Below are 25,827 nucleotides of genomic sequence, written 5' to 3' on the forward strand. Positions count from 1 at the left end.
ATGACGTTCGCTTCCCGCGTTCTCGCACCGCATGTGTTGGAGAGAGGCACTGATGTTATCGCCAGGTCCACCGCATCTGGGAGGCAAGTGTCGGCGTGTTCCAACTCCATTCAGAGAAGGCAATTGACCATTTGCGGAAAAGTTTCTGCGCATGCGTGGTGAAGGCGCAGGCAGCGCCTTCTATAGGCGGTTTGGTTTTTGGTTGGAAAACGTGAGCCGGCCGTGCATTCCTGCGCTGTAGAGCGACGACTGATGTGAGCTGTAACTGCCACGTAACTGATATATAACTGCGACGCGTTTTATCTAAGTTAACCACGCGTTTTGCAACAGCTAGACTTGTACATAATAAAGGCCGCGACAAGATACAAGGCGCAAAAGACGAACCCGTTGATGGCAACAGTAATGCGCACATCCAGCACGTTTCGAAACGGGTGTTGCTGCTTTATTTCGCGCTAGCTGCCAAGTACACACTGCTCTGTCGTTCTAGAAGAGTTTTGCCACCGACGCAGGAAAACCGAATTATATATACTAGTACGAACATTCACCATAAATGCTACAATGTGCTACCTGAACAGCGGGAGCACGGCAGAGCGCAACTTCGCGTATATCCGCTCATTCTAACGCTCCCGCGGCCCGTTAGCACGCAAAGCAACGCTCTGCCGTATCAGCACGAGCCGGGATTGAGATAGTACAACGGGTCGTTTACTAATCAGCTAAGTGTGCCCTGAGGCAAAAGGTGTTGCGTTAAGTTAGCAGAAACTCCTGCACTATCAACGAAGCGCAAACGTAAACGTCTGTGCGCATAAGGAAAGTGCATCCCATTATACTGTCAAACTAGCCCGCGCATAGGCTCACATTCACGCACATTTTCACTTGGTCATTCGGCGTTCCGTTGAGGTAGCAGAGTGCAGGTATTGTCACACATGGTAGTTTTTCAGGCTACAACGCGCAAATTCTTCGCCCCACCCCGTTTCTAAGAACGGAAATGGGATGTTTTCCTCTTCCATCATACTCTTTCGTTAGCAAACACACGATTCCGGCAAATAAACAACACTAAAACATCAAAACAAGCGCACGTGAACTGCTGAACGCTGCCTTGCACATGCTTGCTCGAGAGCCCCTTTCCAACCAAATGTGCCGGTGGAGCTTCTCTGTTTGCACGACAGGCGGCGCTCGCTTTTCCGCAAATGGTCAATTTAGGCTGCGAAACTGAACCGTTAGTGGAAGTGTTGCCAGGATCCAAGGAAATAGGCACGTGCGTTGGGCGGTGCGTTCCTGCACTTGTGTTTTCTCCTGTTCGGTCGCAGGCCACACTGACTGCGTTTGGCCTCCCGCAGGAGAGAGAGAAAAGAGGAAGGACGTTAAAAAAAAGGGGGGGGGGGGGGTGCTACACGACGGAGTTTGAACAGTCACTTGTGCGGGTTACGTTATTTTATCGAAGGCTGAGCTCAGCACAGTTTCGTCTCGTGACGCAAAGCTCCTCCAGGTCGCTACAATTCACGGCATATCCACATTACACACAGGGAACGATGCAAACGAGGAAAATGAACAGGAAGATGTCTCCTCTTTGACCTTTCGTTTTTCGCTGTCTGTTTTCGGAATGTACAAGCGAAATGCCGCCGTGGGATGCGAACCCACGACCTCCGAATTTCCTGGCTCGTGGGTCCAAATCTCACCGCCGGCGTGTGGTGGTTTTTTTCCCTGCTTTTATTGATCTTTCATCGATAACAGCTACAAAATTTTTAAAAAAGTCACCCTCTATGGTCTTTGGTTTCGGCGACTGCTGGTGTCCGTCATCTGTGTCGTAACGAGCACCTCTTTCCATTTCCTTGTCCTCTGAACTAATAGGTAGGCGATAATTGTCAGTGGCTTAACGTGCCCTTCGTTTTCCATTCCTTCCAACCTTGGTTTTCTTCGCATTTCGTCGCAACCTCCCCTGCAGCGATATGTGCCGCCTCGGACGAGGCGACAGTTGAACGGTGACAGTTGGGCGAAAAAACTGGTCAAACACAGACGAGGGACGAGAGGAGGAATTCGCAACACAACGAGTGGGGGCAGAAGAAACGTTTTGCAAAAGAGTTTAAATCTGGGCAAGTTGGTGCATAGTTAGGCGCTTCTTTGGTGAAAAGAGGAGCCTTTGCTGCGAAGGCCTTCGAGGAATGCCGTGTGTCAGGGGTATAAACAGAAAGGAATAAGAAAGGGCTGTCCTCCAGGGTAAAAGGGTGTTAGCTATAGAGGACTGCTTACTCCCTTCTTATTACTCCCATATAGGCGTATTCGTGCTTAGAGTGCACAAGTACAATGAACGTGTTCGTGCTTGGAGTGCACAAGTACAATGAACGTGGAGCAACCGGGCGTTGTAAAATTGTCAGCGTCGGTAAAGAGATAGGATATGGATGAAAAAAGAAAGTGAACACGTTACTGGCACTACGCCGTTTAACAAGCCGCGGTGCGGGGCGCCTGCTCACGTTACAGGGACTGAAATCTGGGGGGCCGGCGTGTTTGAGATTCCTGGCTTAGTCGAACATGGAAGGGAATGACGGTCGTTGCGGCGTGGGAAGGATTATCTTCATCAGCATGGATCAAACTTTTTAAACTGCAACGATAACACGCACCTCTCATGACCTTCGATTTCCGTGCCAGGGATGTCTAGCAGCTGTCGCCAAGAAATGTGGGCTTTGGCCAAGACCATAAAGCAGCTGAGCTTTTGTCGTTTTTTTTTTGCAAAGAAAGGCTTTCATCGCAGTCAAAATGTACGCCTTCATGGTTGCTGATAATCGGCCCGTGTAGCAATGCTGGATCTACATTATCTTCGATATCGATCGGCCAGACCAAGAGAGTAACAAACTGAAGAAAAAAAAAGCGATAATTTGATAATTGATTAGCATAGCGGTCTTGCGCGTTACACGAAGCTCTGCAGCCCTAACTGACACATCTGCGCGAGCTAGGTGTTCAAAGCAGCGCCAGTAAAATGTCGATGGTGTTAAGCAATTGTCGAGAAGCGTACTTTCTAAGGCAGCGTCGAGAAGCGTGTTGCTGTTTTGTTTTCTAAGCACACAGGAGAGTTCCCGCTTTTAAGGGCGACGAACCCGGAGCGTTGCACTTTCAGGGGTTGTTGAAAAGCTGAAAATTCGGGAACGTCACGTGCTACTCTCCATCGCGCGCGCGCGCGCACGCACGCACGCACACACACACACACACACACACACACACACACACACACACACACACACACACACACACACACACACACACACGCACCGCACAACCACACGCACGCACCACGCACGAGCACCCACGCACGTGCACACACACACACACACACACACACACACACACACACACACACACACACACACACACACACACACACACACACACACACACACACACACACACACACACACACACACACACACACACACACACACACACACACACACACACACACACACACACACACACACACACACACACACACACACACACACACACACACACACACACACACACACACACACACACACACACACACACACACACACACACACACACACACACACACACACACACACACACACACACACACACACACACACACACACACACACACACACACACACACACACACACACACACACACACACACACACACACACACACACACACACACACACACACACACACACACACACACACACACACACACACACACACACACACACACACACACACACACACACACACACACACACACACACACACACACACACACACACACACACACACACACACACACACACACACACACACACACACACACACACACACACACACACACACACACACACACACACACACACACACACACACACACACACACACACACACACACACACACACACACACACACACACACACACACACACACACACACACACACACACACACACACACACACACACACACACACACACACACACACACTAGAGCATGCAGCGTATGAGACTGCCCGCGATGAAATTACACGCGCGAACTCCCGGCTAGGGTTCCTGAGCGAAAAAATGCCGCCTGCACACAGCGCCCGAGCCGAACTGGCGGCACATGCAAATTTGTGAAGAAAATAGCATGAGTTACAAAAAAATGCTCTTCGCTGTGTAGGGTAATGCGATCCATAATACAATAGCGGGTGCTTTTGTGGGCACCTAATAAAGCACTGAGGAAAGATAACATCTTCGCTTGTTCCTTGATGCTCTTCTTCTGGGTTGGCAGGCCCGTTCTCACGGCGCACTTTTCATTCCGTATGATTTCCCTTTTTTCCATGTTTTTCGACCTTTCAAACCTTTGAAAATTCCCTGTAATCTGCTCTTTTAACTCCTGCCACCTGACAGCGGTGATGTTGCGGCTGCTACGTAATAGTTTTTTTCTTTTTCTCGTGTATTTTTTTCTGCTCGTTAAAAATTCCACCTTTAGAACATTTCATATTGCTCCCTCATTGGACGTTAAATAATTGAAGCCTCGTTGCCTTAATGCCTTCCGCTTCTTTTTCGCGACGCTATTCCCAACTAAGATTTTTCTTTCGCAAAGTTACGTTTTTGTTCATTTTAGCGCTGAGCTCCTTATCCCGTTTGTAGATTTTCTTTTTGTAGGGCGTACAGGTGCTTTGGTCAATGTTTGGCTGCTCTGCCTTCGCTTAGTTACTTTTCAAAGATGAGTGCTTTCCAATGCACGACCCTCGCTTCTTTTATCATCGTCGTGCGGCCTATCTGAAATCCTTCTCCTGCGCTTCCGCTGATCTTCAACCCGTACTTACTTCCTACCCTGTGCTTCTTCCGGTTAGGGATCGCAGGCCATGAGGGGCGTCCATATCGAATGTGTGCGCCTTCGCTTATGTCAAGGGGAGACGCCGGTGGCCTTGGCGGAGGAAATAAGCCGGGCGATGGCAGAGTTGGTGGTGGGGTGCGAAGCCTCCATCTATATGCTAATTCCCATAATGCATTGTGCGCGTGGCTCGGCGCTCCCTTCCGGTTTTTACATTGCGTCGTTCTCGTCTGCTCGGCTTCCGTTGCGCAGCAGACGACGGAGCCCGTGTTCGTCCTCTGCGTTTGGGCCCCGTTGTCGGCACAAATTTGAATCAGCGACCCCCTTGTCTTCCTAATTTCTCCTATTCTTTTTTTTTCACTTTTATTTTTGCTGGTTAAAAGCTCTTGCCTGTGCACCCTCTTGTGATGTTCGCGCGTTTGATGATTGCGTTCGTCAGTGGATTTGGAAGTTCCCCGAAGCGTGCCGCAGATCGCATGGCGCCGACCCTTCGCGCGTTCTCCGCGTCTGTGGATTGGCTTCAGATACGGCTGCGACGTCCGACCACGTCCGGTCGATTATTGACGGAAGTGCGGTGGGGACGCGATGGGAAGGTTGCCGCTCTGTTGCTAAGCACGTTGCATATTTGCGTCGACATCATAGCCCGTCAGCAGGACAGGGAGGTGGGGAGAACCTGTAGATTCGCCTCGGTTCTGGCGACGACCACACCTGGACAAGCGGCGGATGAAAGTATATTTCTCCGTTGGGTGAGTTGGGCTGCCTTCATATTGTTGAAGAAAATAATTCCTCACTATTGGCCCAAACCACGGCCGTTTAACCATACTGCTTGCGGTACTCTGAGCAGAAATCATATATGTATATGGCCTGCGGCTAATTTCTGGAAGTACACGAAAGCGGAAGCGACGCTGCGAAACGGACCAACCAGCTTCTAGCGGCGCCCTGTAGCTTGTTTTTTTTTTCTTTCTTAGGACGCTATAGCACTTAAAGCGGCCATTCCCTGCATTTAGGCGCTGTGTGTTTGTCTCTGTTTGCTTGTGTGAAGCCTCCTTTGCGGTAGACTACTGACCTGCCCACCATATGGTGGGCGACCTGCCCAGGTGTGTGTGCGTGTCCCTCTTTTTCTTTTCCTTGCCTGCTCTCTCTCTATATATACATATACCCAGCAACCTGCCTACTGTGTCAGGTGCCAACGCAGTTAATCGCGAGAGGCTGCTCTGGAACTGAACCTGGGTTGCATCCCAGCCCAAGCAACCCATATCCCACCGATGGCAGCACCTGCCATCGTGGGGCAATGGCGCATCGCTTGACCGCTGCGCCATTGCGCCAGGATGGGTGTGAAGATTCCCAGGGATCTGTGAATATAAAGGAGAGAGTGACCAATTCCGCATATATGGACCATAACCCATTATTGCTATCCGAACAACTCCCATCCGTGAACGCTGGATCTGAACACCGGAACCTAAGTGAAAACCGAACTGCCGGCGCACCTAATTTGCATTTCCACCAACTACGCAAATCGACCGCCATTTTCTTCACTGTATCCGTTGTTTGAGTAGCCAGACACACAGCCATGGGGGCCCGAACTTCCCACATCACCCGCGAAAGAAAAGAAGACGTGAAGCTACCACAACTCTCCATCCTCCTCCCTCTCTCTCTCTTACCGTGCCTTAAAGGCATTTCAGCGCTGGCAGGTTATCCTGTGTGCAGGCATCGCCAGGAACTGGGAGCAGTGCCCAGCCAGCGCCGCTAAGCCTAGCTGCCTATATCACGGTCTGTTCTGGAGCCACTCAGTCATTCTCTTCCTCCATTGCATCACGTACGATATCGAGGGGCTATTCTTAATGTCAAAAGAGTGCTTCAAGCGGGCCCAGCCAAGGGAGCCAGAAGCGCTTGACTCGAATTCCTGGTAATGTCAGGCGCATGTTCCTCGAACAACGCAAGGATACAGGAACGCCCGAAATTTCAACTAGACAGTTTGGAATGCTAATAGCGTATGTTGTCGCTGTCGATTTGACAAACAACGCCATGAAATGTAGCAATGGTGAGAGCTGCGCAACAAATATACGCAGCGTTTTCATTTATAACTTGATAGCGTTAAACCCCCGTTACCCACAAAATCCCGCGTCAATCGGCGTCGTGAGAAATATAGGGTGGCGTAGGGTGGACACCCGCCGGAGAAGCAACCTAAGTGCGCTCCCAAGGCCGCGTGACCTTGTAGCTTAATCACAACCTACCCAGCGGATTATGTGCAAACTGGCCACCCTGGAAGGTGGCAGTTAATATAATGGTTGATCACGAGAGGAAGCTCACGAAGAGCTACCTGTATCGTACAAGCCCCACCGGTGGCATCGCCTGCAATCGCAGGGCAGTGGTGCATCGCTTAACCGCTGCACCGCTGCGCAAGGAGTGGAGAGAGGACTCCCGGGGAGCTATGAGTGTAGAGTTAAGACCGCATATAAGGGCGTTAACGCTGTCTCATTAACGCTATGGCGTCACATCCTTAAGGCGGAGCCTAAGTTTCCCGTTCAATTTACTTTTCTCGAGTTGGTATTCGACGCGAAAATCACGTCGCTAGCGGTTCTAGACGAGCCTCGTGCTACAAGCACACCCTTAGCCTGGAACCTATTTTTGCACGGTCAAATACATACAAGTTTTCTTTTTTTCTAAGAATAGTTTCTGAATGGAATGCTCTACGACAGAACTTTCCGTTGCTTCCCAATAACTCTTGATGTCTTCACTGCTGGCTTAGTAGCTGCGCTGTAACCACATTTTCAATTGTGTTTTTGCATTTTTTTATTTCGTGGCATATATATTGTTCGGTACTATCGCACTTGCTTTGCTTTTCCCCTGCATGTATTTCCCTCTCCTGCTTGGACATACAGCATGTCGGCAGTATTCAATAAATAAATAAATTTATTATTTTTTTATTATTATGGCACTCGTGCATAATAGCCACACAGCGAGTAAGGTGCACAGGGTTGGTAATAATTTCCCAGGCCGCGTAGCCTTCTTTGCAGCCTTGTAGCGGGACGCTTACGGCAGCTTCGACTATCGAAGTCTGTGAAGTTTGAGTAAAAATCTTGTCCCTACCCCAGTGGAGCTTAGTGGCGTTCCAGGCGCTCATATTGCAGATTTTACGGCTTGGAGACTTTTGACCAACGTTCCACATACGTTCAACATCGATAGGACTCTGCGTAGTTTAAACTAAAGTTTTTGCCACAGCAGGTTTTTGCCATTTTTAGACCTTGTGATCAATTCATGCTTAGAATGCGCTGAGAGTGAGAAGTATAAAGCTCAGTTGACGCATTTCTTAGCGCCTTTTTACCGTTTTGATATTTTACTCGATTTCTCTTCGATATACAATGAATCCCGAGGAAGAACATCACTTTAAAATACGTCTGCTTGGTTCCGTCGGCTCACAGTCTCGTCGGAAACACTTTCACGTTGTAATCGGATTCTCAACGGGATTGTACGTTGCCCTGCTCCATCGCCCCTGCTCGGATGTTCCCCGCTGCTTGGGGGAAATGAGAGGGAAAGGCGCCGCGCATGGCCCAAGCATTGAGCTAAGCCAAGCCAATCCTCCGCGGTCGCTGAGGAGGCCGTCTCGTAGTCGCCCAATTACCGGATTGGTATCGCTTTCAGCAGACGGAGGAAACGATTACGTGATCGGAACGGACCAGCGCGCCGAATGCAAGCCACTAACAGAGGGAAGGCAACCAACCACTAGTCGGTTTTGGAGAGGAAAAGGCGGCATTAGCCAGGAATAAGGTAACGTATACGCTCACAGCCGCTGGGCCGGAAACTAACACAAAATAAAAAGAAAAAAATTATTTCAGGAACTTTGCCGTCTGTTTGCCATTAGTAGCGAATACATTCGCGGAAAAAAGGTTTCAGTCGAGCCGGGGCGTCCGTTTTTCTTTTGGGTTCTTCTGTTCCGTTTTCTCATTCCTGTACAGAACGCTCAAACAAAGCTCGACCGGTTGCGAGGAAGGAGAAAGTGTCTCCGCACGTGATCTGCAAGAAGAGCGAGAAACCAAGTTCTCGCTTCCATCTCACAGCGGATTCCTTATCTGCGGTCACTTTGTCCTCTCTGCTTCCGTCGCTTTGGCCGCGGATCGCGTTGCTTTCGGCCCAATTGGAGAGAACTGTCGCAGGCAAACGTTTTCTCGCTTTTGCCGCCGAAAGAGAGGCAAACTGCGAAACCAAAGAAATTTCGGAAACTGCGTCCCACGAAACTGCTGTGCTTTTCAGAACACCGAAGAAACAGAGCAGAGAGAGGGGCGGACTCGGGTGCAGACGACCGGAAGTTACGCGCGGCCCGCGATGCCTGCCGGGACGCATTTGGCTCTCCGGTCACGTCGCCATTAAAACCCTTTTAGCGTCCACCTCGGTTCCGCTATCTTTATGTTTTTCTCTCTCTTTTGCGCCTATTTATGTTTGCTTCAGCGGCGCATTGTTTCGGCTTGCCAAAGTGATTCCTTGGGCGGCAGGCGTTGCATCGGCGAGAAAGCAAGGCTTTCGGTCCACGTAGCGCGCGTCCATTTTCGCATCGGTGGCCATTTTGATAGAGACCGAGAGCGAAGGAGTTTGGCAGCGGGTGCTGCTAGCTCGGCCGAGTCGCGCCAGGAATACATTGGACGCCGCCAAAGGTCCCTCTGCTGCGACGGCAGCGCCCCTGGGCGAAGATGCGAGTCGACGGGCCGTGCAGCGGCTGCGCGGACCGCTGAGGTGTGACGCCATCTCTCGGTTTCATTATTCATCACTCGACGTGTGCCCTCCCACTGCTTCGTTTTATCTCCCGCAAACTCCCCGTCAACGATCGCCCTGCCAGAGCATCTCGATATAGTACGAGGTAAAATTTTGTTGGTGCGGAACTTTATTAGAGCTTCGTTGTATGTGTTACCTCGCTGTAAACGTGCACGCGCAGAGCCTCCCGCATAATGTTTGTAGCATTTCGCAGCGCTTCAGTTGTTATTGTTGTTTACGATAACATACCTGATTTTACCGAAGGTTTTTACTATGCAGAGAGGAAATGTACACTTGATTAAAACGACAAAACAGAAATGAGGGTAGTGTACGAGCCAAAATTTAACATGTACTTCTTTTTATCTGCTACTAGGAAATAACACCGCTAGCGGTTCTCTCTGCCAGTGAGCTGATGAAATGAGAGCGTATACCAGACAGGCACAGGAAGCTCATATTGCGCGGGTCTTGTACATTATGGGCATGTTTGATGAACCTTTATGTGAAGGATGTAATATGCTCATATTGTGGACCAGCGAAAAACGGACCTAGGAAAGAGGAGACGACACGGGCGCTGCTTACCAACCGAATTTTATCGGAAAACCACGCGAAATGTATAAGATTAAAAACGCACGAAACAAAACAAGCGAAAAAATAGAAGCACAACGAATAATCTTTCGCTAGTGCTGCATTGCCACGATTGCAAAACGACGACTCTTGCTTGCCTGCCTACATACATAATACTGAGATACAGCACCAATCATTTGTGCAGGGTGCTTAGAACACGGACACGTGTGTGGCAAAACCATCCGTGGCTTTACAGAAGAATAAAATAGCCTTCCTCGATAATAGCCTTCCATCCGTTGTATAATCTTCGATGTGTTTCAGTTATTTGTTTGTTTGTTTTTTTGCTTTCGTGCGTTTTTAACCCTATATATTTCACCTGGTTTTCCATTAAAATTCAGTTGCTAGACAGCGCCCGTGTCGTGTTCCCTTTCCTAGGTCCGTTTTGCGCTGGTCCACCGTATGAATTACTTCCAACTTGTCCAGCACAACGTGATGTTAAATAAAATGCTCGCCCTTTCCCATCCTCCCCTGTTTCTTCGCTCACGCTATCTCTCTTTCCTGCTCTGCTTTTCTCCACTCGAACTAAACTATCCAAGCCGAAGGCTCACAGCTTGAATATTAGAACTTAGAAAGGAATGGCTCATCTTTGTGTTTATTGAAAACCTGTGTTGCTAGTAGAAATCAACACAGAGTTCTCCATTTAATCCCGTGTACATAATTTTTTTAATTAAAAATTTTATTTTCATTTTGTAGTGTTTGTTGTAGCCGAAAATACCGAGACAGTAATAATGGTACACTGCAGCGGTGGCCAAGTGGCTGAGCCACCTCCTCGCATGTGGGAGGTGAGGGCTTCCATCTCCAGTGCCGCCGGGTAGCCACCGGTGATACAATGGGTGCAAGCTTTCCCCTGGTCTGGTGCTCGGCTTGTTCAGGGTGCAATGCTTGAAAATGGGTCTTTGACCACAACTTGAGCAGTGAAAAATACCTTGTGCCATGGCGCTCTTTGGCCGCAGATGTCCTTACGCCACAAATATCCATCATCATCATCATCAATAAAGGTTTCTAGCGCTGACGTTACTGGACACCTGAGGCTAGAGGTTCGTACTCCTGCTTTTCGCTTGAACACCAGCGCCATAGTACCGAGACTCCGTCGCGACTCCTGAAGTAGCCTGGATTATTCGCACTTACCGCCGGTTTTTCGATGCCCACCGACTCGGCTTGTCGTTGAACCCCGGATGTCATTGCGTGGATCTCAGGAAGTTGAGAGCAGTGCATGATGTTGGAAGGCTATCCGTCGGGCTCATTTATTTGAATGTCTGTACAATGGAACAGAGAAAAAACTCATTTCCTTGAAGAGCCAATACTTCCCACCGTGCGTTACTTGGTTAGCAGTTAAATTAGTAAAAGCAAGGCTACCTGAAGATTTTTCTTTTTTGCGTAGAAAGCATTTCAGGGCCAATTTTGAAAGTTTTCTGATTGCAGGCACTGTGTCGTTAGAGTGCAGTGCTACGCAGGTGGGTCTGGATCGAAAAAGACCCCAAAGAAGAAGGCACCTTCGTTCAAAATACATGGGGATGACACGGTTACTTCCTTTATGACACACATGCTCCATATCGTATATACTCAGAGTACGTCCACCCATAGCAGTTCATTGCGTGTCCTGCAGGCCGTATAGCATAGGACGCCTTCGGGAGGTGCTAGAGACCCTTTGCGTTCGCTGACCCGTATTCGCGCATCCTCTGATTGCAGTTCTGGACTACGGCCGCCACTGGAGGCGCTCCGTGCAGCAGCCGCCGGCGCAGGCCGTGCTTATCAAGCCTCCGCCCTTCGACCCGTCGTCCGAGGCAGCGGACATCAACGAAGTCGAGACCACCTCGACGCCGCCTTCGCCACCAAGGTGAGAGACACCCCGTGAGGCTTGTTGTACCGTTACACTCTGGAATGCCGTGAAATGGATGGATGTAGTTTCGGGGCATAATGCATTTTATTTTTATATGCTATCCTTAAATTGTTCTCCGCCCTGGCGTCTGCTTGGTACCGGTGTTAACGGGGGGCGTGGCGTCGTTCCGGCTAATCATGAAGCGCGAAATGGATACAAATTAATTGATTTGGAATACAACTCGTATGGCCCTCAGTCTGGTCGGCGTCGGAATGCTGACGAACAGTTCGACAGGAGCGTGCTTCGGATTTGCCCCTCAGTGAAAGCTGTCACTGGGAACATTAGATGCTTATAAATGGTCGGCTTTCAAAATAGCAATCGCGCAGTGTTTAGCTGACGTCATGCACAGTGCACGTTAGGTGCGCTATGGACTAAAGGAGTGTCTTTCTCTCCAACTTCAGGAATAAAACTGTTCGCTGTCGCTTCGGGTAAACGAGGTGAAGTGGTTAAAGCGGGCGTTTTCCTGCGCCCGTACGGACTGGCGACATTATGCGATGGCCGGCAGCTGACGATGTCATCACTGATACCTCCTTAGTGCTGTTCAATCACTTGGCAGGGGCGCCTACGCGTTTGTCGGTCATTCTGCTGCAGAAAGCTTTCTCAAACCGCTGTAGTAGCCAGCTGCTCTTTAAATACGCCACACCGGCAGCGCCTTTAGAGCAAGGGACAAAGACGTTCGCTTTATTAAGTTAAACGGGACCTGTCTCCTGCTAGTAAATGTGCAGGCAGTGGCTTTGTTGATGCGGTGTGACTCTTGATGACACGCACCTTGACGACATGTAATTCATCAATTCGGTTCACTTTTTCAATTCAATTTTTATTTTCTTCCCGTGGAAAGGGGGAGCTGAGGCAAAGGCCTGACGAAAGCCTCAGCACCCGTATACTATTGGCAATGCAGTGGCAAAAAAAAAAAACATTTGAGAAATCTTATTTGTAATACAAGTTAGGAAAAAAAGGACGTATATGCAGGCTGTAACGCAATAATGCACAAAAATAATTTGCAGCACATACTTTTCTAGATAAAGTTCACAAAACAGGTAACACAATCAAGATTTACTTATCATAATACATAATCATCAAACAAAGTAGCATGATTCATAGTACACACACAGTAACTGTAAGGAAATTTCGAGTGAAATATTATGGAAATTGAGTGTTACTACTTATTAAGTAATGTTTAAGGTTCTCATTGGACCACGATGTGGAAGAACAATCACAAAGCGATTTAAATTAGTCTAGCAGAGGTGTTTCTGGGTTAATCACAAATGTTATGCGTGCATCTTCTTTCGACACGGTTTTGTCACCACACACGAGTGCACTGCCTATTTCTTGACGCAAGATCGCCGAAAGTAGCTCCCAAAGCGCGCTCTCTACACGTTGGCAGTTACCGCGGAGGAGAGCGATCCCTATGTAATGCGCTGAGAAAGCTCTATTTTGAATACCTGCACAACGTTATAAATTGTTTTTACAAGTTGGATGTGCTTGGAAGCGACCGCATTTGTTGGGAACTTTGCGGACGGTATGCCATATGTTCCTTGCACGACATCCCACCCAATGCGAACTTTTGCTCTGCTCCTGAACATTGGAGACGGTGGCAGCGTTCACTGACGTTTCCTTATTGCGCGCTTGTCGAGGTATGAATGCGTGCAGAGATACTGAAATGCCGAAGGCCCCGTATAGTGTAGCTCGGGAAGGTTTTGCAGTGACAGTTCATTCAGTCTCGCTAACACCGCTTAGCAAGCCCGAGCTTCGCGTGGACACAGCTTGGGTGGGTGCAAAGTGCCGATTCCAGCTGGTGTGTTTACTAATCCTGCGTGTAGGAGCGAAAGATCTCTGTTGATTCTGTGCCCCTACCCTCGCATTAGCGCTGCGTTACATAGAAGCGGTGCAATAAACAAGTGTCGCTGCACAAAGAGCTTCCAGAACTTTTCGCCTTCTCCAGGCCAAAGGAATGACAGCGATGGCTACTGACTGCTACGTCGCCATGATTCCAAGGTGCTTCTCCTAGACCGATCGCTTGCTCGCGATCCAATTTTGCGAACAACCGGAGTTTGCTGACTACTTTTGTCTTATACTATGTTTGGAGGGGCCTGTCGGATGAATGGAAAGTCCGCATCGTTTGCAGCAATGATAAACAAAGAAGCAAGAACGCAAATTCTAGCATCAGCTTACCAGCGCCATCTCTCGTTCGGAAGAGGCTAGGATGGGCATTCTTCGTTACGCGTAGAGCGCTTTCTTCCTTCTGCAGCTGATGAGAGATAGCGCTGCGTAATGAGGCGCTATTTTTTCTAGTTGTTGTTAGCCGTTGCTGCAGGCGATGTGGTGCATTCTCAAACGACTTGCCCAAACGTACTACAGATTAAAACATCGCCGCAAAAGGTCACCTGTACGAAGAATTTGAGCGCGAACAAGCCAGGGTTTTAGCCGGAGGAGCATTCCGAGAGGTGCTCTAAGCGACGCATATCTGCTGCATATCGAGGCCCATTCTGCGCCTCGATCTTCACAGTCACTTCCGGGCTCAACTGGGCAGGCCCTCTCCATGACGATCAGTTCGGGAGCCTGACAAGTCGGCCAGACCAACCAAGATGTCATTGCCTTTGGAGAGCAGCTAAACGGAGGAATTCTCGGTTACGACACATCCTACGACGGCGGTGCGTCTCTACCGGCGGTAAAGTGCCTCGGGGACTGTCGCTTTGAGAGAGATCTTAGCCCTGTTCCTCAGCGAGAGTCGCGTACCAGCTTATTACCGCCTACGGAGCAAAGCCCGGAATACATGCAGCGTTTTTGAGGCGATTTTCGCCCGACGGCGCAGATTTGACGCCCGGCGTCAAGAAAAACGCCCGCCGCCGCCGATCAGGAACGGCTAGATTTTGACGCGGCGTGCGCGCGTCAGACGCTACCGGAAGTGCCTACCGGACTCACTTCCGTCTGTATTCGGCGGCAGCGGCCAGCCGTCTCAGCGTCCCTTGAGCACTTCGCGCGCGTTATTCACCCTCCTCCTTTCTTACTTGCCAGATGGGGTGCACCTAGAATTTACTCTTTATTTTCTGCCTGTCTTCTATGTCCCTCATCTTCATGAGCAATAATCTTTTCTTTAACAGCAGAAGACGCCGATGTGCCCCCATGGACACTGGCCTTGGTCACAAGAATAGAAGCGGCGTGTTCTCCCTCGCAGTTATCTCCCTGCTTGCGTCCGCTCGAAGTAAATGAGAACTCTTTTCAAAACTGGTTTTCAGCAACGAGAGCCACAAGCAATGCACAGAACGAAGCTCACATGTAGTGTCTGCCAAATCCGCACCGCCATTTCAGTCGCACAGGGTCGCCAGACGAAACAGTTCTGGCCAACTCTCTCCGCTGAACATCCACAAAAATATCGAGACAATACTAAACATAGCTGAAAATGTGTATAGACATATCTGTAGGATATTTATTGCCTAATTTAATAATTATAACACAAGCAAACAACATATAAGCATTGATCGTTCATTTAGTGGTGGCCAAAACATTTTTGCCTTGTCTGGCCACACTGCGGCGGCGTTCGCCGCTTGTACGCCTCATGTAGCCTGGCCAGCGTCCCTCTGGCGCGTTTTTTTGTCTACGCGCGATAATCGCAGGAGAAAAACGCCCCATGTAGCCCCCGCTTAACGCGTGTGAGCAAAAGCGCCGTTACACGCCGTATATTCTTGGAACACTCAGAAGGGGGCGCAACGGTGCCCGGCTCTGTTCTTTCCGCCCCACTCGTTAGGCGCTCCATCCCACGCGGTGCGAGGAACTTCGCGCCCTCCCAGACAGCACCGCGACTCTCCCCCTCTTCCGCTCCCTTTCCTCACTGTTTACGTCCTTCGGGCGTCTGCGAATGTATTCGCGTCTCCACTCAGCGGCGGCACGCTTTGGGCATCGCCGACCGCTTCGCGCGACGATGCACGACAGCTGCTGGCCCGCCAACTATGGAAGCCGCCACCGCGATGCCGGAAAAAGGAGTACTTCCAGCGCCTGCGGAGAAGGAGGGAAACTAGCAGAGGAGGCGTAAAGAGATCCGCCTCCTCCGTGGATGACCAAGTTCACCGTAGAGCTCGCCAGGCTGTAGCTTTATGCCCTGCTCATGGCCTCTCCCCTTCTTGATTTCAGCTAGGACATCATTTACTCGCATCTGTTCTCTGATACGTTGTGTCGTCTCCCTGTCTCTTACTGTTGCACCGATCATTTTCCTTTTCATAGCTCGCTGCGCGGTTTTCAATTGAATTTCAAGCCTTTCTGCTAGCCTCCAAGTTTCTGCCGAGGAAACACTGAGATGGTCACTCTCGATACAGCCGCTGAGAGGCACTCAGTTTGAAATGACTTACTGCCTATGCAGTTGAACTTAACACTGACCGTGTGAAACGAAGCCATTGACTCTCTTCGTCGAGCACAGGGAACGTCGAACTGTTGCAGCCTCTGAAGCTCTATTGCGGAGGCGGCTCTTCGCTCTTGTCCACGGTTGCGGTGAGGATTTCTTCACTAAGCGCAGAGAGCTGGGCTTGCGACAGTGTGACTCATCTGCCGTGTGGACCGGTCTCCACTCGCGCAGAAGTCACATGTGCAGGCGTGCAACGCGCAGATTTCTGTCGCTCAAACAAGAAGCAGCGTTCGAAGCGCTGACTACAGAGGCCTCGGCTCGGCTGGAGTGCTTTTCGCGCGGAGGAAGTAAAAGCACGAGCGGGGCAAAAGGAACATGTGTGCGGCTAACGTTGTGTGGGGTGCAATGTTTAGTTTACCTGAAAAAAAAACAGGCCTCTAGCGTTGAGGATTCTATTCCCTTCCATTCGCCAACTTTGCACGACGTGAGTCATAAGTTTTATAATATCGGCAGCAGAAGTTTGCGTCACTCGAGTTCTTGGAAAAATGTTTAGCTTAGGTCCCCCCGGATATTGATAGCAGAGGAAGGAACATATAGGTCCCCCTAATACCTTCGTACATTTCAGGCAATTGGCTGGCGTGACTGCGCCGGAATCAGCTTTTATCTGCACACCCACGCCCTTTAAGCTTTCGCTGGCGAGAGTACATTTAGTACCGTAATAAGCAAGATACGAGGAACGTCAGCGCGAGAATTAAACTCGTTGACAGCAACAGAAAGTCACTGCAATGGGCACATCATGAAACCGAACTTGAGAACTGCACGGGCCTCACTCTGAGGAGAAAGCCCGAGACTCCAAGCCCGGGCCCGGCCCAGGCCCGCGGCTGCTAGCCTGGACCTGGCCCGAGCCTGCTACATTATCACTCTGCTTAGCCCGGGCCCGGCCCGAACTTCTCTTAAAAGGTACCAGTGCTGATAACACTCGAAGGGAGTCGGCGCTGGAGGCCGCAGGGGAACCGGTGAGACTGGCAACTTTACTAACAAAAGGCCGGCGCGATTATCTCACGTTAGGGTCGCTTGAAAGTAGCCGCCCTGCTTAGTCTTAGGCCCAGCAATTCTAAACAAAAGCATCTTTGAACGGAACAAGTTTATGAACGCAACTTTTTTTCATGTATTGTAAGATTTCACTATAGCATTCATTCGCGCATCTCCCGTCGGCACGCTTGCATTTTTTTTTTTGCTATTAACGTTTTCGCTGTCTTCAAAAGTTTTCTCGTTTGGTTGTCTGTGGCCGTCTTAAGTGTTCGGTGGGAGTGATGGAAACACTCTAAAGGAAGATTTTGCTACACTTCCTTACCTTTGATACTTCCATACAATGCCTTCCAATATTCCAACATTCAAAATTTATGTCCAAGAATGTTGGACACGTAACGGGCTGCTGCTGTTGATGATCATGATAGTGAAAGCGTCGAAATAATCCTGGTGATTAATTTTCGTACGACAAGTAACTACTTCCTTCATTTGCGCAAGGCGAACAGCGTTGCATACGCGCTGAATTTGTCCCTCTTTTCCGTTCACGCCGGAGACAGATCGCGTACTAGTTGCGCGGCGGAAAAGACGGCAGCCCCCGTGCTGCGCGAGCGTGGACGCGCGTGCAGCGGTGTCCCTGCCCGAGGCCCCCCCCCCCCCCCCCCCCCCCCCCCTCCCCCCCCACCCATCTGCGGGCGCCTCGGATCGGCTGCTGCTGTTCATTGCACCCACTCGGGCAGCGAGAGACTGCACATCCCTGCTCGCCGCAGCAGCTCTTCTTCCTTGCACGTCGGAGGGAAATATCCGGCGACAGCTGCGAAGCCTTCGCTTTTCTTTTCTCTATTTTCTCTCAGCGCACCCCTATCTCTTTCGTTAAGAGCTTTTTCCGCCTCGTCTCCTTCCAGCGCGCCTCTGTTCCTCGCCTGTCGTCGCTTCTTACATCCTCTCCACGAGTGTCGCTGCAGCCTGTGTCGTTCGTATTGTGGTGAAGTTTTGTTATTGCCTTTCACGATTTACGTAGGTGCGTTTGTGCGCGGGCTTTTGTCTCCTCTTTTACGCCCCTCCCACCCTGTCTGTACTTTTTTTTTTCTCGCACGTTTTGTGCGCGCTTGGTATCGTTTACCAAACCAACATCGCACCTTCGAATCGCGTGTCTAGTCTGCTTCTTTCTACGCTGGATATTTCTCTTTTCGTCTGCTCGCGATCATCGCTTCCAATCTTTAGCTGTCTTTCGGCATCTGCGCCTTCATTCCTAATTGCGCTGCCGCCGTGTCGTCTGCTTGCTTGTTCTTGCGAGCGAATTGTCGTTACTGCGCCTTCCTTCTTACTTTCCTTCCGGCGTCTCCCCCCTTTTTGTCTCCTGTTCATTTTTTTTCTTTCATTTTCATGGCTGCTGGAGGCGCTCTTTTTCTTCAGCTTCCTGCGCTAATATTTTTTTCGTTCCTGCTTTTCTTGGAAAGAGTGTTGGGGGATGCTGTCTCGCTTCCCGCAAAGTTCCATTCCTTCTTGTGTATGCGGGCAATATCTCCGAGCTCTCCCCCTGATTGGTCGCTTGGGGACTCGCCCGACTGTTCGCTCGTCGTCGGCTGCTTTCGGCTTTGCAGACGATCTTCGGCGGTTCCAGTTTCGCCTGCTATTCCCATTTTTTTTTTTTTTTGTCGGGTGATGTCGCATCTTCTCCGCAAGCCTAGCTTACTCTCTTCTGTTCTTTTTACCTACTGCGGTCACTGTTTTCTTTTAGGCTTTTTTTTTTCTCTTCCTCGTAACCAGATATGTGTATCTTGCGTTTCTCTAAGCTTGCTTCCTGACATAAATGATCGGTCAAAGTACCCCAACCTGCCCAAGACTCTTCGATAACCACAGGCAGATTTTTTGCGCGAACAGCTCCGTCTGAGGTCTGGCTCTCATCGTCGAGTGAAACTTTGTTTACTTTTCATTGTTTTCGTCGCGGTCTCGACTTCTCTTTGGCTGTTCTGCGGACCAGTACCTCGAATTACAAGATTCTAGTTGATTAGTCCATTTAGATAGCTCTCGTGCTAAATAACGCGCCTTCGCATTTACGAGTGGACTACCAGAGCTTTTCACACGCATAAATTACGAGGTCTCGTTTTACAGGTTCCCGAGTAGTTAGCTTTACTGCAACAACCTGTTTCCACCAGACAGCGCGACAGCCAGCCTCTGAAGCAGACGATGAAAGGGCTGTTAGCCTGTTTTATGGCGGAGAGCATGTCGATGCAGTTCTCCGCGATAACATCACCCATACCAATAACTTGTTGACAGTCGGGTTCGGTACGTCCTCACAAAAAACAGCCGCGGTCATCGCGTTTGGTCGCCGACCACGAGGTCGCACGTTCGAATACCGTCCGTTGCGGTCGCATTTTTATGGATGCGAAATAGAGAACGTTCATGCTCTCTGCGATGTCAGTGGATGTTGGAAGAACATCACATCCACCTGTCCTGATAACCAATCATTACTTATAACCACCTCTTCCTGGAAGGCCGAATGACGCCGAGAATAAACAATAAGAACCTAATTACGAGCCGATATTACAGACCAAAGGCTCTGTAATTCTCTCTCTCTCTCATGTATTCTGCCTCATTTAACGAAGGAACCGTATACTTCATCTCACAAGCAGTCCTACGGCGATCTGAGCTAGTCAGAACGGCACGCGCTCCATAAACGTCTCTCTCCGTCTCCGTGATCACGTGACTGGCGGCTCCATCTCTGGGAAGGAAAGCGCACCGGTGTATCGGCGGACGCCATGCACGCGAATGGTGGCGCACCACTTCGTAGTAGGACTCCGGTCTTTCTCTGGTCATTTAACCAGTGAATGAAATTCTCGCCTATTAAACAGAAAACTGCATTTGCAATTACTGCAGCAAGTGTTTCAAAAATAGGTCACCCTGCTCAAATCACAGATCTGCGCGCTATTGCACAAGCCCAGGTACGCACTCTCGGCATCTTCAGCATTCCGCGTAGTTCTCGACTATCATCATCATCATCATCATCATCATCAGCAGCAGCAGCAGCAGCAGCAGCAGCAGCAGCAGCAGCCTTACTACACCCACTGCAGGGCAAAGGCCTCTCCCATGTCTCTCCAATTAACCCTATCCTTTGCCAGCTGCATCCACCCTTTGCCTGCAAACTTCTTAATCTCCTCCGCCCATCTAACCTTCTGCCGCCCCCTGCTACGCTTACTTTCTCTTGGAACCCACTCCGTTACCCTTAAAGACCAGCGGTTATCTTGCCTTCGCATTACATGCCCTGCCCAAGCCCATTTCTTTCTCTTGATTTCGACTAGGATGTCATTAACCCGTGTTTGTTCCCTCACCCACTCTGCCCGCTTCCGATCTCTTAACGTTACACCTATCATTTTTCTTTCCATGGCTCGCTGCGTTGTCCCTAACTTAAGCTGAACTCTTTTCGTTAGCCTCCACGTTTCTGCCCCGTAGGTGAGTACCGGTAAGATTATGCTGTTGTACACTTTCCTCTTGAGGGAAATTGGTAAACTGCCACTCATGATCTGTGAGAATTTGCCATATGCGCTCCACCCCATTCTTATCCTTCTAGTTATCTCCCTCTCATGATCCGGATCAGCTGTCACTACCTGCCCTAAGTAGACGTATTCCGGCACAATTTCTAGGCTCTCGCTGCCAATTGTGAACTGTTGTTCCCTTGCTAGGCTGTTGAACATTACCTTGGTTTTCTGCATGTTAATTTTTAGACCCATCGATCTGCTCTGCCTGTCTAACTCGTTGATCTTGATTTGCAGTTCACCTCCTGAGTGACTCAGCAAGGCAATGTCATCAGCAAATCTCAGATTATTTAGGTATTCTCCATTTATTCTTATTCCCAACTGTTCCCAATTCAGGCCTCGAAATACCTCCTGCAAACATGCGGTGAACAGCATTGGCGAGATCGTGTCTCCTTGCCTGACGCCTTTCTTTATTGGAATTTTATTGCTGACTTTATGGAGGACTATAGTAGCTGTGCAGTTGCTATATATATCTTCCAGTATTTTGACATAAGGCTCTTCTACCCCCTGATTACGCAATGCCTGTATGACTGCTGAGGTTTCCACTATAGTTCTCGACTATAGTCGGATACAACTATGTATGCAGTGAAGCTCCGCCCGCATTCAGGACCGCCGCGCAGGATTGCTGCACGGCGAAAAAATAGGCCCTTGTTGGAATTTTCTTTGTTACTTAAACAAGCTCATCACAAAAAAACGTTATGAGCTCTAGAATTTTGATACCTGGCTTCTTATATCAGTAGGACTTTAAAAAACTGGTTTCGTTTACTGTCGCGATTGGCCACCGCATAGTGACGCCTCAGACTATGACCCAGTGTTAGCAACTGCTTTTTTTTTAAGTTGTATCCTTCTATAGTCCCACAGGCTTCTGCTGAATCATTTTCGTCACAGCAGAGGACCCGTTTGTTGCGTTCCTGCAGCCCTGATTGGACGAGAAAGCGGTAGGTCTGAAAATGCTGCAGACAGCCTGTGACATGGAGTACAACTAGGCTGTGGACTTTTCGGCTTTTATTTTATTGAAAATTCGGCGTACTTTTATCGGTGTTTATTTCAGAACCCATGTTTAGGTTTTTTTCGGTGATTATTACTTTCGACGAGTGAAAAAACTGACTTTTTCGGTGATTTAATGCGGAAATCCTACGTGGTCAAAAGCCAATTGAAGTTTATCTTGGATTTTTTTATAATGAACAATCTATTTACCAGTATTTGGCGTAGAAATGGCAGCACTTGGAGCTAAGCTCGTAGAAGAAATTTCTATCGTCATTAAAAGAGTACCTGAAGAACTTGGCTGACATGTTAACGCTGGGTTGTCGCGCTTGGCTGAGCGCACGGGCGTGGCTTCACGTGGTCTACGTGTTGGTGGCAGCGATAGAACTGCCGTCTAATTGCTCAGGTAGCCAGAGCATATTTTTTTTTATTGCGACAGTGTGCCTGCTTGCACAAAGTATTATTTGAAAATATAAGTGCACACTGGATCTCGAGGAGAGTCCAGTAAGATCCGGTGGTGCGGCCCTAAAATACATTCTTTTACATTTGGTGCACGGCCTGGCTGCGTTCTAAAGGGAGTGATAGAGAGAAATAGCTCAAATCGCAAAACTGAGCTGCTTATTTAACAACGTCATCGTCGCGTCATGCCGCTGGCTTCCTGCCGACTTAATTTCAACTTTGTCTGAGTGTAAACCGCATTCAACAGCCAGCCGTTGCCTGGCATGCTAATAATACTGATCTTTTTCGGTTGAAACCGAATTTAGAAATATTAAATCGGCGTATTTTAGTCGGTTCATTTCGATTTAAACAGAATTATCTAACTGCTAAGTATAACTAACTGTTTCAGTGCTGACATTAGCAGTTAACTATCAACGTGCTGAGAGCGGCCGCGTGGGCTTTCCTTGATCACGTTCCTAACGTCTAGTGACTGTAAACAGACTGTTTAAAACATCAGGTAACTTGCTGTGCAGGTGTACTTCCGTCACTATAGTCTAACTTGCCTGTATGCTTGGAGCGGCCAGAGGTGCAGCTGAAGGATTAGCGCCAGCGACTTCCAACGTAAGTTGTAATGTGATACACAAAGAAACACCATTTTATTCATGTCTTTGTGTGACAACAGCAGTGCGCAGCTAGCATCCGGTCATGTGGCCTTCTCTTTCTCCTGCGGCTCGCTCTGACCAAGTCTTACCTGAGTGGCGTTATTCTGGTCCCATTCGTCGTCCATCTTCTCGAGACTGCGTTCGCCTTCGGGTCTTGCTCAAGCTCGAGCTCAGCAGCGCTCTTATGGGTAGGTGCTCGGGGCAATGAAAATTGCTGCTGTGAACTTGTCAACCCCACATCCTGCCGGATTCCTTAGTCACCCCGGATTGCCTAATCCCGATGTTTTCAGTACGCATATACCTTTTGGTGCTCATCGTCAACAAAAACCGCTTGATTGAATTTTAAGGGCGTTGGCTCTTACTCGTAACGTTTCTCGATTTCTTGGGGTCTGCTACCACCTCCCTTCGGCGTGAAGTCCGAGGAATTCAAGAAGGCGGCCCCCATAGTAAATCGATGCAGCAACCCAGTTGGTGATTGATTGCTGACGTCATTATAGTATCTAATTGGTGATTGATTGGAGAGGTCAGTGATTTTTGACGTCATAATTAACTAGTTAAGTGACTACGTTTAATCGCTTATAACTCACTAATTAATTATATCATCAATCATAAAACGAATTAGATATTTGGTATCCGCTAGATGAGTAGAATACGTTAGATATCGATATTAACTAATGAAGTGAATACTTAGTTATGGCTAGGCTTAAATTTAATTGCTTATAACTAAATAACTGATGACGTTATGTTGTAGCTAATGGCATATTCGTAACGGGCTCGATCAGCAGAACATGTTAGGTGCCAAGATCGCCTAATTAGGTTAATATTTAGTTGTGATTAAGCTTAAAATGGCGGCCGTGACGGCAGCACTCGGCAGCTCGCAGTTTCATACCTCATGGCGACCGGGCACCTACCGCCTTCAGGAAAAGGAAAAATGGCCCCCCCCAAAGAGTCGAAGAACTTCTTCGGCCCAAATTGGTCCAAAATATCCCACCTCTCAAGGCGGCAGGCGCCCGCTCGCCGTGAGGTATGGAAACGTAACCTAATCACGTGGTAATACATCGCATGGACGATAGACTGCGCTGCCAAACACCTAACGCTCGTTACTTCAGCATCTTCCAGACGGTGGCGGGATATTTTTTTTCCTTTCGTTGTCTTTTTGCTTTTACTGCGATTTTCTGGTACATATTTCGCAGTTATCTCTTTGTCTCTCGGCTGTCGTTCATTTATCACTCTGGATTTTCGCTTTAGAGTGCGACTGTGCCACCAGCCGATTATATCTGCCACAGCGTTAATTCATACTTCAGAGCTAGCATTTTCTGACACGATTAGAGTCTCAAAATTTACAGCCCGAGCTCAGGAAAGCAAGCGCGCTATTCAAGACTAAGAGAGAGCATGCCGCAATACACTCCACTGATGATAGGAGATGCTAGTGGGTTTAAAATCTCCGGCATGCTGGGAAGCTGAAAGAGCCTGGACCGGATGGTACCGGCAGTGGAAGAGAAAATTCTCACATAAACGATCTATTTTCATAAAGTTCGAAACTCGACACTCAACTCGAATAGAAAGCTCTTAGAGAGAAAAGCAAACCATTGCATGCGTCAAAAAAAGAAATTTCTTTTCTGTACTTCTGACTAACACGAAGATTCGCTTTGCGTTCCTGCGCAAGGAAGCAATATTTTTTCTTTTTGGCTGCTGGGAGCTCGATTATGCCGAGAATGCTGAAAGCTCTATAACCGCACTAAAGGGTTCCACCTTGAAGTTCTTTACAACAGTTTGCAAGTGTAAAAAAAAGCGCTTAGAGTTAAAAGCATTCCCGGCTTGTGATTATTCAGTTAGGCCCCCGTCGCGCTCGCATGAGGAAGATCTTTCCTGCCCAGCTTATCGCCTTTTTTGCTACAGGTGGCAATGCTTCCTCGGTTTCATTATGTCTCCTTTTTTTTAGGCTGCATGGTATACGCTGAAATAGGGCCTTGTTTTTTCTTTATCTGTGTTTTCCTTAGGCAAGGACGAAGCGAAATTCGTGAGAACGCTATTCGTAGCTAGCGTGTTTACCCCTAGAGTAATGAGCTTGGAGTCTAAATTTTTGCATTTGAGTTAAGGCTGTTTTATTTGCGGCGTTTTCTCGGTACCACTGGTCGACTGCACTCTCATGAAAAAGAGGCATTAAGGGCCGCGTTAGTCTAGAGTTAGACTGCTTCCCGCTGTGTTTCTTTTTAAGAATGAAACTGCATTACGTTTTTTCTTTGACGCGCGATATTTCTTCATATGCAGAGCCACGTTCCTCATTCAACTTTCTGGTTGGCTTCTAACATCATCTCTCCAGCGTCGTTTTCGTATATTTGGTTACTCCAGAGAGCGCTGCTAGTTCGAGGTCGGGCACTCATCTCCTGGTGCACTCATCTTGATTGTGTTGTCTGTATGCTATGTGCTATCAGGAACAAATGAAACCCGAACAATAAAACTGAAATGTTTGCACGAAAAACGCCAACATTTTAGCTTTTTTAGATCAGACACAAGCGAGGCTGATTAGCGTTTCCATAAAACGGTGTTTGCGCCGTCCTCGGCTGAGATATTCTCATTACGGTGTGCATTTTTCAATTGCCTTGCTCGCGTTTCATCTGTTACTGATAGTACAGCGGTGTTTGTATTTGCTGTATTTATTATTTTTTGTGTACATGCTATAATTGGCCTGTATGGTGTGATTGCGCTTCTGTGCAATACTGCGCTCTTACTGCGACATTACCTTTTTTGTGTCATGTCCAACATAACTTCTTG

General features: G+C 48.7%; 1 protein-coding gene across 1 annotated transcript in view; it reads left to right on the forward strand.

Annotated features, from left to right (window-relative positions):
• Positions 1 to 25,827, forward strand: part of LOC144110660 (tyrosine-protein kinase transmembrane receptor Ror-like) — a 268,501-nt gene that overhangs the window by 78,741 nt on the left and 163,933 nt on the right. Inside the window, exon 2 of the mRNA XM_077643717.1 lies at positions 11,881 to 12,028. The gene's annotated coding sequence lies outside the window, so the exon portion shown is untranslated. The remainder of the gene's footprint in view (positions 1 to 11,880; positions 12,029 to 25,827) is intronic.

The sequence above is a fragment of the Amblyomma americanum genome, chromosome 11 (assembly GCF_052857255.1).
Source record: "Amblyomma americanum isolate KBUSLIRL-KWMA chromosome 11, ASM5285725v1, whole genome shotgun sequence".
Classification (NCBI taxonomy): domain Eukaryota; kingdom Metazoa; phylum Arthropoda; class Arachnida; order Ixodida; family Ixodidae; genus Amblyomma; species Amblyomma americanum.